The sequence below is a fragment of the Orycteropus afer genome, unplaced genomic scaffold (assembly GCF_000298275.1).
Source record: "Orycteropus afer afer isolate SDZICR_OR568_19922 unplaced genomic scaffold, OryAfe1.0 scaffold00120, whole genome shotgun sequence".
NCBI lineage: Eukaryota > Metazoa > Chordata > Mammalia > Tubulidentata > Orycteropodidae > Orycteropus > Orycteropus afer.
The window spans coordinates 9032461-9043063 of record NW_006921707.1 but is presented as its reverse complement, the minus strand read 5'-3'; positions in this window follow the sequence as shown (position 1 = coordinate 9043063).

Below are 10603 nucleotides of genomic sequence, written 5' to 3'. Positions count from 1 at the left end.
AGGGATCAGGGAGCTGGCGTGGGATTGGGCAGTATTTCGTTCTGCTGTGCATGGGGTCGCTATGAGTCAGAAACGACTTGACGGCACCTAACAACAACAACAACAACTCATCAACACCAACAACTAGAAATAGCACAACAAAAGAATCCTACAGTATCTAGAAGTAGGGAAATAATAAAGATCAGAGCAGAAAAAAATGAAAGAGAAACAAAAAAAAAAAAAAATAGAGAAAATCAACAAAACAAAGAACTGGTTCTTCTAAAAGATTAATAAAATCGATAAACCATTGGCAGACCTAACAATGGAAAAGAAAGAGAAAATCCTAATCACAAGAATTGTAAACGACAATGGTGTCATCACAACAGAACCAACTGAAATAAAAAAGATACTGACAGAATAATATGAAAAACTGTACTCCAACAGATTTGAGAACCTAGAAGAGGTGGACAAGTTTCTAGAATCACAAGACGTACCTAAACTATCCCACTCAGAAATAGAAAACTTGAACAGGCCCATAACAAGGGAAGAAATTGAACAGGTCATAAAAAAAAACTTCCCACAAAAAAAAGCCCTGACCCTGATGGCTTTACTGGAGAATTCTATAAAATATTCAGAGAAGAGTTGACACCTATGCTACTCAAGCTATTCCTGAACATAGAAAGATGCAATACTTCCGAACTCATTTTATGAAGCAAGCGTAACTCTTAATACCATAACCAGGGAAAGATACCACTAGAAAGGAAAACTACAGACCAATATCACTCATGAACATAGACGCAAAAATCTTTAACACAATCCTAGCCAACAGAATCCAACAACATATCAAAAAATTAATACACCCAGACCAAGTGGGATTCATACCAGGTTTACAAGGATGGTTCAACGTCAGAAAATCAATCAATGTAATCCACTACATACACAAAACAAAGAAAAAGAATCATATGATTATATCAATTGATGCAGAAAAGGCATTTGATAAAATCCAACATCCATTCCTGTTTAGAACTCTCAGCATAATAAGGATAAAAGGGAAATTCCTTGACATAATAAAGGGTATATCTGCAAAGCCAACAGCCTACATCGTTATTAATGAAGAAAGACTCAAGGCAATCCCTTTATGAACAGGTCCCAAAGAGGTGAGAGATAGCGCACAAACAGACATATGTACACCTATGTTCATCGCAGCACAATTCACCATAACAAAGAGATGGAAACAACCTAAATGCCCATCAACAGATGAGTGGATAACCAAATTATGGTATATCCACACAATGGAATACTATGCCACATTAAAGAACAATGAGGGATATGTGAATCATCTCACAACGTGGATGAACCTGGCGGACATTATGCTGAGTGCAATAAGTCAGTCACAGAAGGACAAGTACTGTATGAGCCCATTACTGTAAAAAGACAGAGAAGGGATTGCTTGGGAAAGGGAACTCACTTAGTAGGTTACTGGGATGGTGAGGAAGGGAAGGGATTAATTTTGGTCTAGTTGGGGCCTACACGCTGACATGGGTAGGGGGAGGGATATACAGGAAGGATTTATGACCACCATGTTAATATTAGGAAATGGGAGGACACTGAATTGCGCACATAAGAGATAGACGACAGTTGCTAACACCAACCAATGTGTTCACAATACTGCATTGCCATTGACACCAAACACTAGACTATACAGATAAACACATAAACACCTGAGATGATCAGACGGGGTTCAGTGAACAGAAGTATACTCTAGACCAAGGATAGATTCAGCTGAGGATAATCTTGCACAGATACCAGTGATACAAAATACCTGCAGTCTTTACAGAAATAATAGAAGACACACAGAGTAACCCATCACAGACAACCAGACTCTATGGGAGAGAGATCCAATAGATCTACTGTCTCAGGACCATAGTACTGGAGGACACCAGACTCTATTGGCACAACAAAATACATAAAAGCATTGCTCCACATCCTACATTGGTGAGTAGTGACTAGGGTCTTAAAAGCTTTTAAGAGGCCATCTAAGATGCAGCTAATGGTTTCCTAGTGTCGGAAATGAAGAAGAATGCAAAAAAAAAAAAAAAAAGGGCATTTAGAAGCAATCAGCCCTAGGACACAATGGCCCTCAAGACCAGAAGAACTAGATGGTGCCCGGCTATCAATGCCAACCACTCTGGAAAGAATCAAATCTGGAGATCCTGGATAGAGTGGGAAGGAAAATGTGGAACAAACTCCAAAAACTCAATAATGACCAGAATTACTGGTCAGATGAAATCTGGCGAGACTCCCAATACTATGGCCCTGGAATATATTCTGCACCTGGAATAAAACACACCCCCAGGGGTGGGCTTTCAGTCCAATAGTTAACAAGATGTACACACAGACCACTTAACCCAGGATGACACACCCACATACTCTATGGTAATACATCCTTTAGAGCAATAGATCATGGGACACCAGAGGACCAATATTCAAATTGAGGAAATGCAGGACAAACAGGAGTGCATAAATATGCGGGGGAGGGTTACAGGGTAGGGAGGGGAGGAGACTGGGTTAGGGTTGGACATGGTGAATGGGGAATGAAACTAAATGCATGTGTTACATTGAATGTAAAACAAGCTCTTAAAATAAAATAATAAAAATATAATAAAATAAAAAGAATTATAGTAAAACCTGAGAAATCTAGTGAAAAAAAATGGAATTAGAAATACCATTTGATCCAGAAATCCCATTTCTAGTTACATATCCTAAAGATAGAACAAGAATCAGCCAGTACAAGAACAGATATATGCACACTCATGTTCATTGCAGCACTATTTACAATAGCAAAAAGATGGAAACAACCTAGGTGCTCATCAACAGAGGAATGGATAACCAAACTATGGTACATACACACTATGGAATATTTATACAACACTGAAGAGTAATGTAGAATCTGCAAAACACCGCATAACATGGATGAATTTGGAGGACATTATTATAAGTGAAATAAGTTGATCACAGACAGACAGATACTGTATTAGTTCATCAATGTAAAAAATCAAGGAAAGGGTTATATACGGAAAGAGACATTCTTTGAGGGTTACCAGGAGTGGAGTAGAAGGGAGGGAACGCTGCAAAAATATAAATAAATAAATGAAAGGAGACCCTATGGAGAAAAAAAAAAGAAAGAAATGGTAAAAAGATTGGAGGGTGGCAGCACATCTGACTTTTGCCTTAGGCTGATGGTACTAATGGTGATTCTGTCTTCCCCATGAGGAAATCAGAAGATGAAGATGTCACCCCCATGCCTTTTTTGCACATGCATTAGCCAATCAGAGTGAATTTGTGTTGTGTAAATCAGAAGCCATCCAGCAAACAATGGCTTTGGCCATTCTAGTTATATATCAACTGAATATCAAGCCTATATAAATAAACTTTCAATAGTGGACCCTTAAAGAAAACATAATGTGTACTGACAACAGATATTTATTAAACTCTGTTCAGTACATACAGACATACATACGTGTGTGTGTGTGTATGCATAGTAAATGAACTGTGACTTCCAAAGCAGTTCTTCAAAGTACATCACTCCAAAACCCATTGCTCTAATGTCATAAATGGTTTTGAGAAGAGTCCATGAATGCCAATCTAATAGATTACTGCACATTGGCAGTAAAAATTTGTTTGAGTATATCCCTTTCCTTAGCCAAGCTTTACCTTTATGATTTGAAACAGGGTAATTGCAGTAATGACTATCTCTTTGGTTTCCCTTTACAGTCTAAACTATGATATATTAGATTTCTACTTCTTTGTCCTGTTGGAAGGAAAGGAACCCTATCAGTATGCCCTTATCTAACCCACTGTGTTTTATGTATTATATATATATATATATATCTTCAACTATCTTGTTTGTAAACAATTATTTCAACTCTATGTATTTCCTATCCAATAAATAAAAATATATACACTTAAAAATAAAAGGAGGTAGATTACCACTTATAATTATTATAATGATTTCTCCCAAGCTTTCCCCACTCCCTGAAATACATAAACCATTGCTAAGAGAATCTGTTACAAGATCTCTGATTTTGTGAAAGACAAAATTATATGGTGTTTAAATTTAAAACTACATGCAGAGAGTAGGATTTTATATATCTGCAGTACATCTTTCCATTTTAAAAGGCCTCACATACATGTTTGTGGATGGTTATTTTCCAGTTTTACAGAGAACAGTAAGAAGTAAGTGTGTTAGCCAGTGGTGTCACTAGAGCTGATGTGGTAACTCATGGTGTCACTCCCCCAAGATCTCCCATACCAGAACATACAGAATCCTTAGGAATGTTTGTAATCAATTTAAATCATAGAATAACAAGGGGTAAATAGTTTTAAATTGGTTAAATGTAATATTTCTTAGATTATGTAACAACAAAATTATTTTGTAAAATCTTTCTATGTTGAATTAAAATATGATTAGTTACAACATTTTTGGAAACTGAACAGAAGACTTTTATGATTGTTTCTCCTCCTTTTCCTTCAATTACTACTTCATTCTCAAAACAGTTATTATTATAGGTTCACAAAAACTACTTACTACAATATGGTCCCTAAAACACCAGGAAATTTGACAAAATTAGTCAGTATAAAAAGAAGGGCAGCAAAGAAAACAGCATTGTGTGCAGGTAGCATGTGCACACAAAACCACGTGATTTGAAGCTTAAGTATAATTGAGTAATGATAATAGCTCTAACTGGAGTACATTAAGATTAAAAAGTAAATTAGTACAGAAATTTAGCCTTGTAGGTATATTGATACATGTAAGCTGGGCTTACGGAAAATGTTTTTGTTGTTCTAAGTAACTACAGAGATATTTTATAAAAAAATAATAAATTTCTGCTGAAACACTGCACCAAAATTTTATAGACAAATGACTGTTTGGTGCCACCCTGTCTGACAGTGGCACCCAGTGAGGTTCATGCCCCCTGCACCTCTTTAGTGAGGCACTGATTTTAGCAAAGTTTTAAAGTCAGAGTTAAGTTCAAGTTTCCCTGGTTTATCTCTAAGGTGCGTCCTGATGATTCAATCATCTTTTCAACCCTCTGAACACACTAACGGATGTTCTGCTTGCAACTGATTCCCTTTTTTTGTTCTCCATAAATTGTCACAAAAAATATTTAATCTAAAGTTAAAAGAATTTTTCAAATTTTTTAAATACTAAAACACTTTTTCCAGTATAACAGCCAAATGCTTTTCAATATAATTATTTCAGAATTAAGTTTTCTAGGTGGAGATGAATACACCATGCTTTTCTCTAAGTAATTCTTTTTCATATTTGATCATCACATTAAATGATGCATATATCACGATTTGATTAAATAATTATCAGAGTACACACCAACAATGAGTGCACTTAGGCACTGGATTAAAAACACTGTAAAAGCTAGCAGCTGTTCTATGTAAGGGGCTAATTATGCATGATTAGTGTCTAATTTGAGAGCAACACAAAGCACATTTCATCTAAACAGCAAAGAAATTGATATGACATGCTCAATGTATCTCTATGAATTTTTTGATTGACCTTACCATGTCTAATGATGACAATTAAGTGAGTGCAACTCCCAAATCAGCTTAGGAACCAGACAAGAGGGCAAATTTTCCTTGAAAAAGAATTTATGACCTGTGGCTGCTGTTGAATGGTTCTGAGTACTTATTATTTAAATAAGGAGCCCTGGTGGTACAGTGCTTAAGTGCTCAGCTGCTAACCAAAAAGTCAGTAGTTCAAACCCACCAGCAGTTCCGCAGGAAATATATGTCAGTCTGCTTCCTTAAAGATTGTTATTGTCATGTGCTGTTGAGTTGGACCTGACTCATAGTGACTCCTCCTTTGGTTTCTGAGGCAATATCACTATGGAAGTAGATTGCCAAACCTTCCTTCTGAGAAGTGACTGGTGGGTTTGAACCACCAGCCTTCTGGTTAGCAGTCAAGTGCCTTAGGCACTATGCTACCCTGGGGGGGGGGTGCAATTCTACTCTGTCCTAAAGGTTGCTATGGGTTGGAATCAACTCTGTGGCAATGAGTTGTTTGTTTTCTTTTTTTGCCTTTTGTAAAAAAAAAAAAAAAGAATTTCTTGGTTCAATACTGAGGTGCTGTGCATATGTAACTAAAGGCCAATTGTGCCTTTCTTCAGTTGTGGTTGTTAGTTGCCATCAAATCAATAGTGACTCAGAGCAACCCCATGTGTGCAGAATAAAACTGTCCATAGAAATTTCAAGGCTATGACCTCTTGGAAACAGATTGCCAGGCCTTTCTTCCAAGGCCTCTTTGGGTAGGTTTGAACCACCAACTTTTCTGCTAGTAGTTGAGTGCTTAATCTTTTGTGCCACCTAAGGACTCCTGCAAATTATAATATAAAGGTATACAGTAAAGTAAACTGTTTAACAAGTTCAGAAAATCAATCACAGATTTCTCCTTCAATAACTTTTCTCATATTTCAACATAATTATTCATGTTATTTATGAAATATCCTGGTTGAACTATATCAAATAAGATAAGTATTTTAAGCCTAATTAAATATAAAACTTTCCTTCCAATGAGTGGCTGGTGCTTTTGAACCACCAGCCTTCTGGTTAGCAGTCAAGTACCTTAGGGACTACACTACCAGAGCTCCTAAGGCTGGGTAATCTACTTCCGTAGTGATACTGCCTCGGAAACCCAAGGAGGGGTCACTATGAGTTGGGTCTGACTCAGTGGCACATAACATTGACAACAACAAATATAAAATATTTTTGACTTTTTAATTTATCTTTGCATTTTCGGTATTTATACTAATTAAGTATTTTTTTCACTGCCATTTTATAAACTTTTTGTCTTCTTTATATTTAATAAATTATATCTAAGAAGTAGTATCTATTTTTACTTGGTTTCTCACATTCTAGGGTAGGCAGCATTGAGCCGTATACCACTGCAGAGCCCACAGACATCAATCTGCATTGTACTGCAACCTATAGACACTCTGCTGTATGAAAAGAGAAAGCATTTCCATCTTGCTTATCATTCTATCCAAAATGTCTATTCCAGTGCCTGGCACATAGTTGGCAATCAAAGGATATGTTTTGGATGAGTGAATGAACGGATAAGAAGTAGAACAATTATGATTATCCAATTGTTTTGATCTCTAGTAGTGTCATATTTAGATAATTGGAGAGTTCCCTGGTTGATGCAAACAGTTTGTGCTTGTTTACTAACCACAAGGAGGTTGGCAGCTTGAACCTACTCAGCAGTATAAACTCACCCACTGGCACCGCAGGAGAAAGACCTGGTGATCTGCTTCTGTTAATATTACAGCCAAGAAAACTCCACGGAACTCAATTCTACTCTGTCACACATGTGATTGCCCTAAGTTGGAATTGACTCAGTGGCAGCAGTTTTCATTTTGGTTTAGGTAACTGGATGGATAAATTCTTATGACTTCCATTTCTTCTAATCATTATTTGTTTTCTGTAGGGGATATAGCTTAATATATCACACATGATGAAACCCTTAGAGGGTTGAATCATCTAAACTGATATACTATCTCTAGGTAAATGATACTACCACTTAGAGGAAAGAGCACAGACTCAAGTTTGATAGACCTGGGCTTGTATCCCAAGATACTTAAATTCTCTGACCCTCAAGTTCCTTGTCTATAAAATACTCACTTTGAGGAGTTTTTTTATTAGATAAGAAAATGAATATGAACCCTTTAGCATCACACTGAACATGGAGTTGGCTCTGATTACATTTCAGCTTCTTCCCTTTCCTTTATAGCTATATATAGATGATTGTTATATTCAGACTGAGAATTTGAGTGAAGGAATTCTTAAGAATACATTAAAATATTAACCTTCTCTTTTAACTTCACTGTAACCTGTGAATTATGCATCACTCTGCTGTTTTCACTTACTGCTTCAGAAGCCTTATCATCTGCTTATTTGATCTAGTCTCTTTACAAAACATATAAACTGGCTCTTGCCTTAGATGGACTCATCATCTAAGTTAAGCAGAGACACATAGACAGAGATTTATAGCAAGAACAAAAATGGTTACTTAAAGGAAATCAACATTAAACTCAATGGGCCATATTAAGTCCATATTATATCCACCTGAGCCGTATTCTCCTCCTGACACGGTAATTGTATGGGTGAGTAGAGAAGCTGAAGAGTGAAGTAATTGCACAGATGGTAGGTAGGTGAAAGACAGGTGTTTGAATAGACACAACCTTCCCATTGTCCAACTCAATGATTCTCAATATAATTTTCTTGCCCCACAAGTTTCATTTCATTTGTACTGGTTCTGCAGATGGCCACTAAGTAAACAGACAAAAAACAGTAGAGAATGTTTAAATATTAAACATAACATTGACAAGGTTGAATTTAACCATTGTGAAGGTAATTGTGTACATGACATCCTTTTGAGATGAGAAGCTGTAAGGGGGGGGGCTCAGTTCTGAAAGCTACTAACCAAGTTTGACTGCCAGAAGAGAATCGCCAAATCCTAAGATTTATAATTGATCACTTATATTTGATCACTTATGCTAGGTTTGGGAGTACACTGTCTTCCTTGTACCCTATAGAAAAAAACAATCATATGTAATAGGTCTAACTCCTATCAATATCTTTAAAACAATGTTTGGAAATATAAGAAGACAGCTGGAAGCTGTTTTAAATTGTATCTGGCCTTGCCAGAGACCACTCCAACATAACTGGCAAGATTTGGAGCAGATATCCTGGGATACTGAAAGCCAATCATTATACTAAGAAGATTTTGGATTCCATTATTTCAAAATAAAGTATGTGAAATTGGTAGCTAGTCTGAAGAAGACTGTGATTGTACTCTAAGCCATGTTGTTGTTGTTGGCTGCCATGTGTGACTTACTGCGAAGAAAATAGTGTCAAGTAAGAGAATCAAAGGCCTTGTCTTCTTTATTCTAAACAAAGTGCTAACAATGCTTCTCTTTGACTCAAACTACACTGACATCCTTCAACTGGATTCCATCTTAACTAAAAAATCCCACAAATCTCCAGCTTACAGTAGTCAGCTGTAAAGATTTTGAATACTGAGCATCACATTGCTCTCATGGGAAACAATGGCAGCACCATTCTACTTGTGGAAGACTCACAGGCTTACAACCTCCATCTCCTGCCATCAGCCCCGCAGTACTGAGCTAATTCAGAACAATGCTATCCAACTTGTAAGGAGAGTTATGTTTCCTACTTGAGGCAAATTCCTTGGGGTTATAAACAAGTCTAGGCTTTTGGAAGAGCTAATGTCATCTACTCCTTCTCCCAGTAAGTTGCATGTTCATCCTGTGATAGGAACCATGGCAGCCACTGGGGAAAGAATGATGGCCAAGACAGACAGTGGCTCTGTTTCTACAGAGCTCATAACTAACCAGGTGTCACAGAAATAAACAAATAATTTCAGAAGTAAGAATTAAAGTATAATTATGTGAAGTGATATGTAAAAGAAGCAAAATAAGCTAGAGAAAGCTCCCCTGAGGAAAACTGTATTTAGACTGAAATACACAATTTAAATATTAGCCAGATTAAGAATGAGAAAAGATTGTTCTAGACTGAAGGCAGACTCATGTGAATATCCAGGTATAGGAAAGAACTTGGCACATCAAGGGAGAAAAGTGAAGATAAATGTAGTTGAATGGAAAGATGAGATACTCAGGGACAAGATGTTATAAGAACTCTAGTCTCATAGTGCCTAAGGCATTTGACTGCTAACCAGAAATTTGGTCGTCCAAACCACCAGCTGTTCCATGGAGGAAGATGGGAGCAATCTCCTTCTGTAAAGATTTGCAGCCTTGGAAACCCAATGGGGATTGCTATGAGTTGAAATTGACTCGATGACAGATAATTTGGTTATTTGGCTTGGGAATTTAGGTTTATCCCTTGGGCAATGGGAAACCATTAAAAATTTAAAGGGTGAGGATGTAATTTTTTTAAAGTTCACTTGGGGTATTTTGTGGATAAAATACTGGAAATATGAAAAGTGGAAATGGAGAAAGGAGCCAGAAGACTATAGAAAAAGTTCAAGTGATAGACGATAATAGCTTGGATGAGGGTGGGGCCAGTAGGAATTGGGACAGTTTGTGTCCATGTGTAAAGTTTCTTTTGCTCAAACCCTTGGTGGTCCATGTCTTATTTTATAGCTAACTAAGCCAACATATGTGAATCTGATTTTTTCTTCTGGGAAATAATTGCTTCCTTCCCAGTAAAAGGGAGCAGCCATATTTATATTGTCAAGAACAGTGCCTAGCACAGCCAAGTATAATGAGAAATATTCTAACCATGAAAACTTAATTCATATAACTTAATAAAAAAAAAAAGGCTGTAACTTTTATGGAAGCAGATCACCAGGCCTTTATTCCATGGAGCTTGTGGGTGGATATGAACCACAAAACTTTTGTTTAGTAGTCTAGAGCAAGCCAAAAATATTTGCACTATCTAGTGACATGCCCCTTAATAAGTGGTCCTCTATATCTGGTGCATAGATACAACCTGTGCATTGAGAATAACTGAGTAAGATTCTAACTACGATTTAATAAGATTAAATGAAATGGATAAAAGTATCATAAATAAC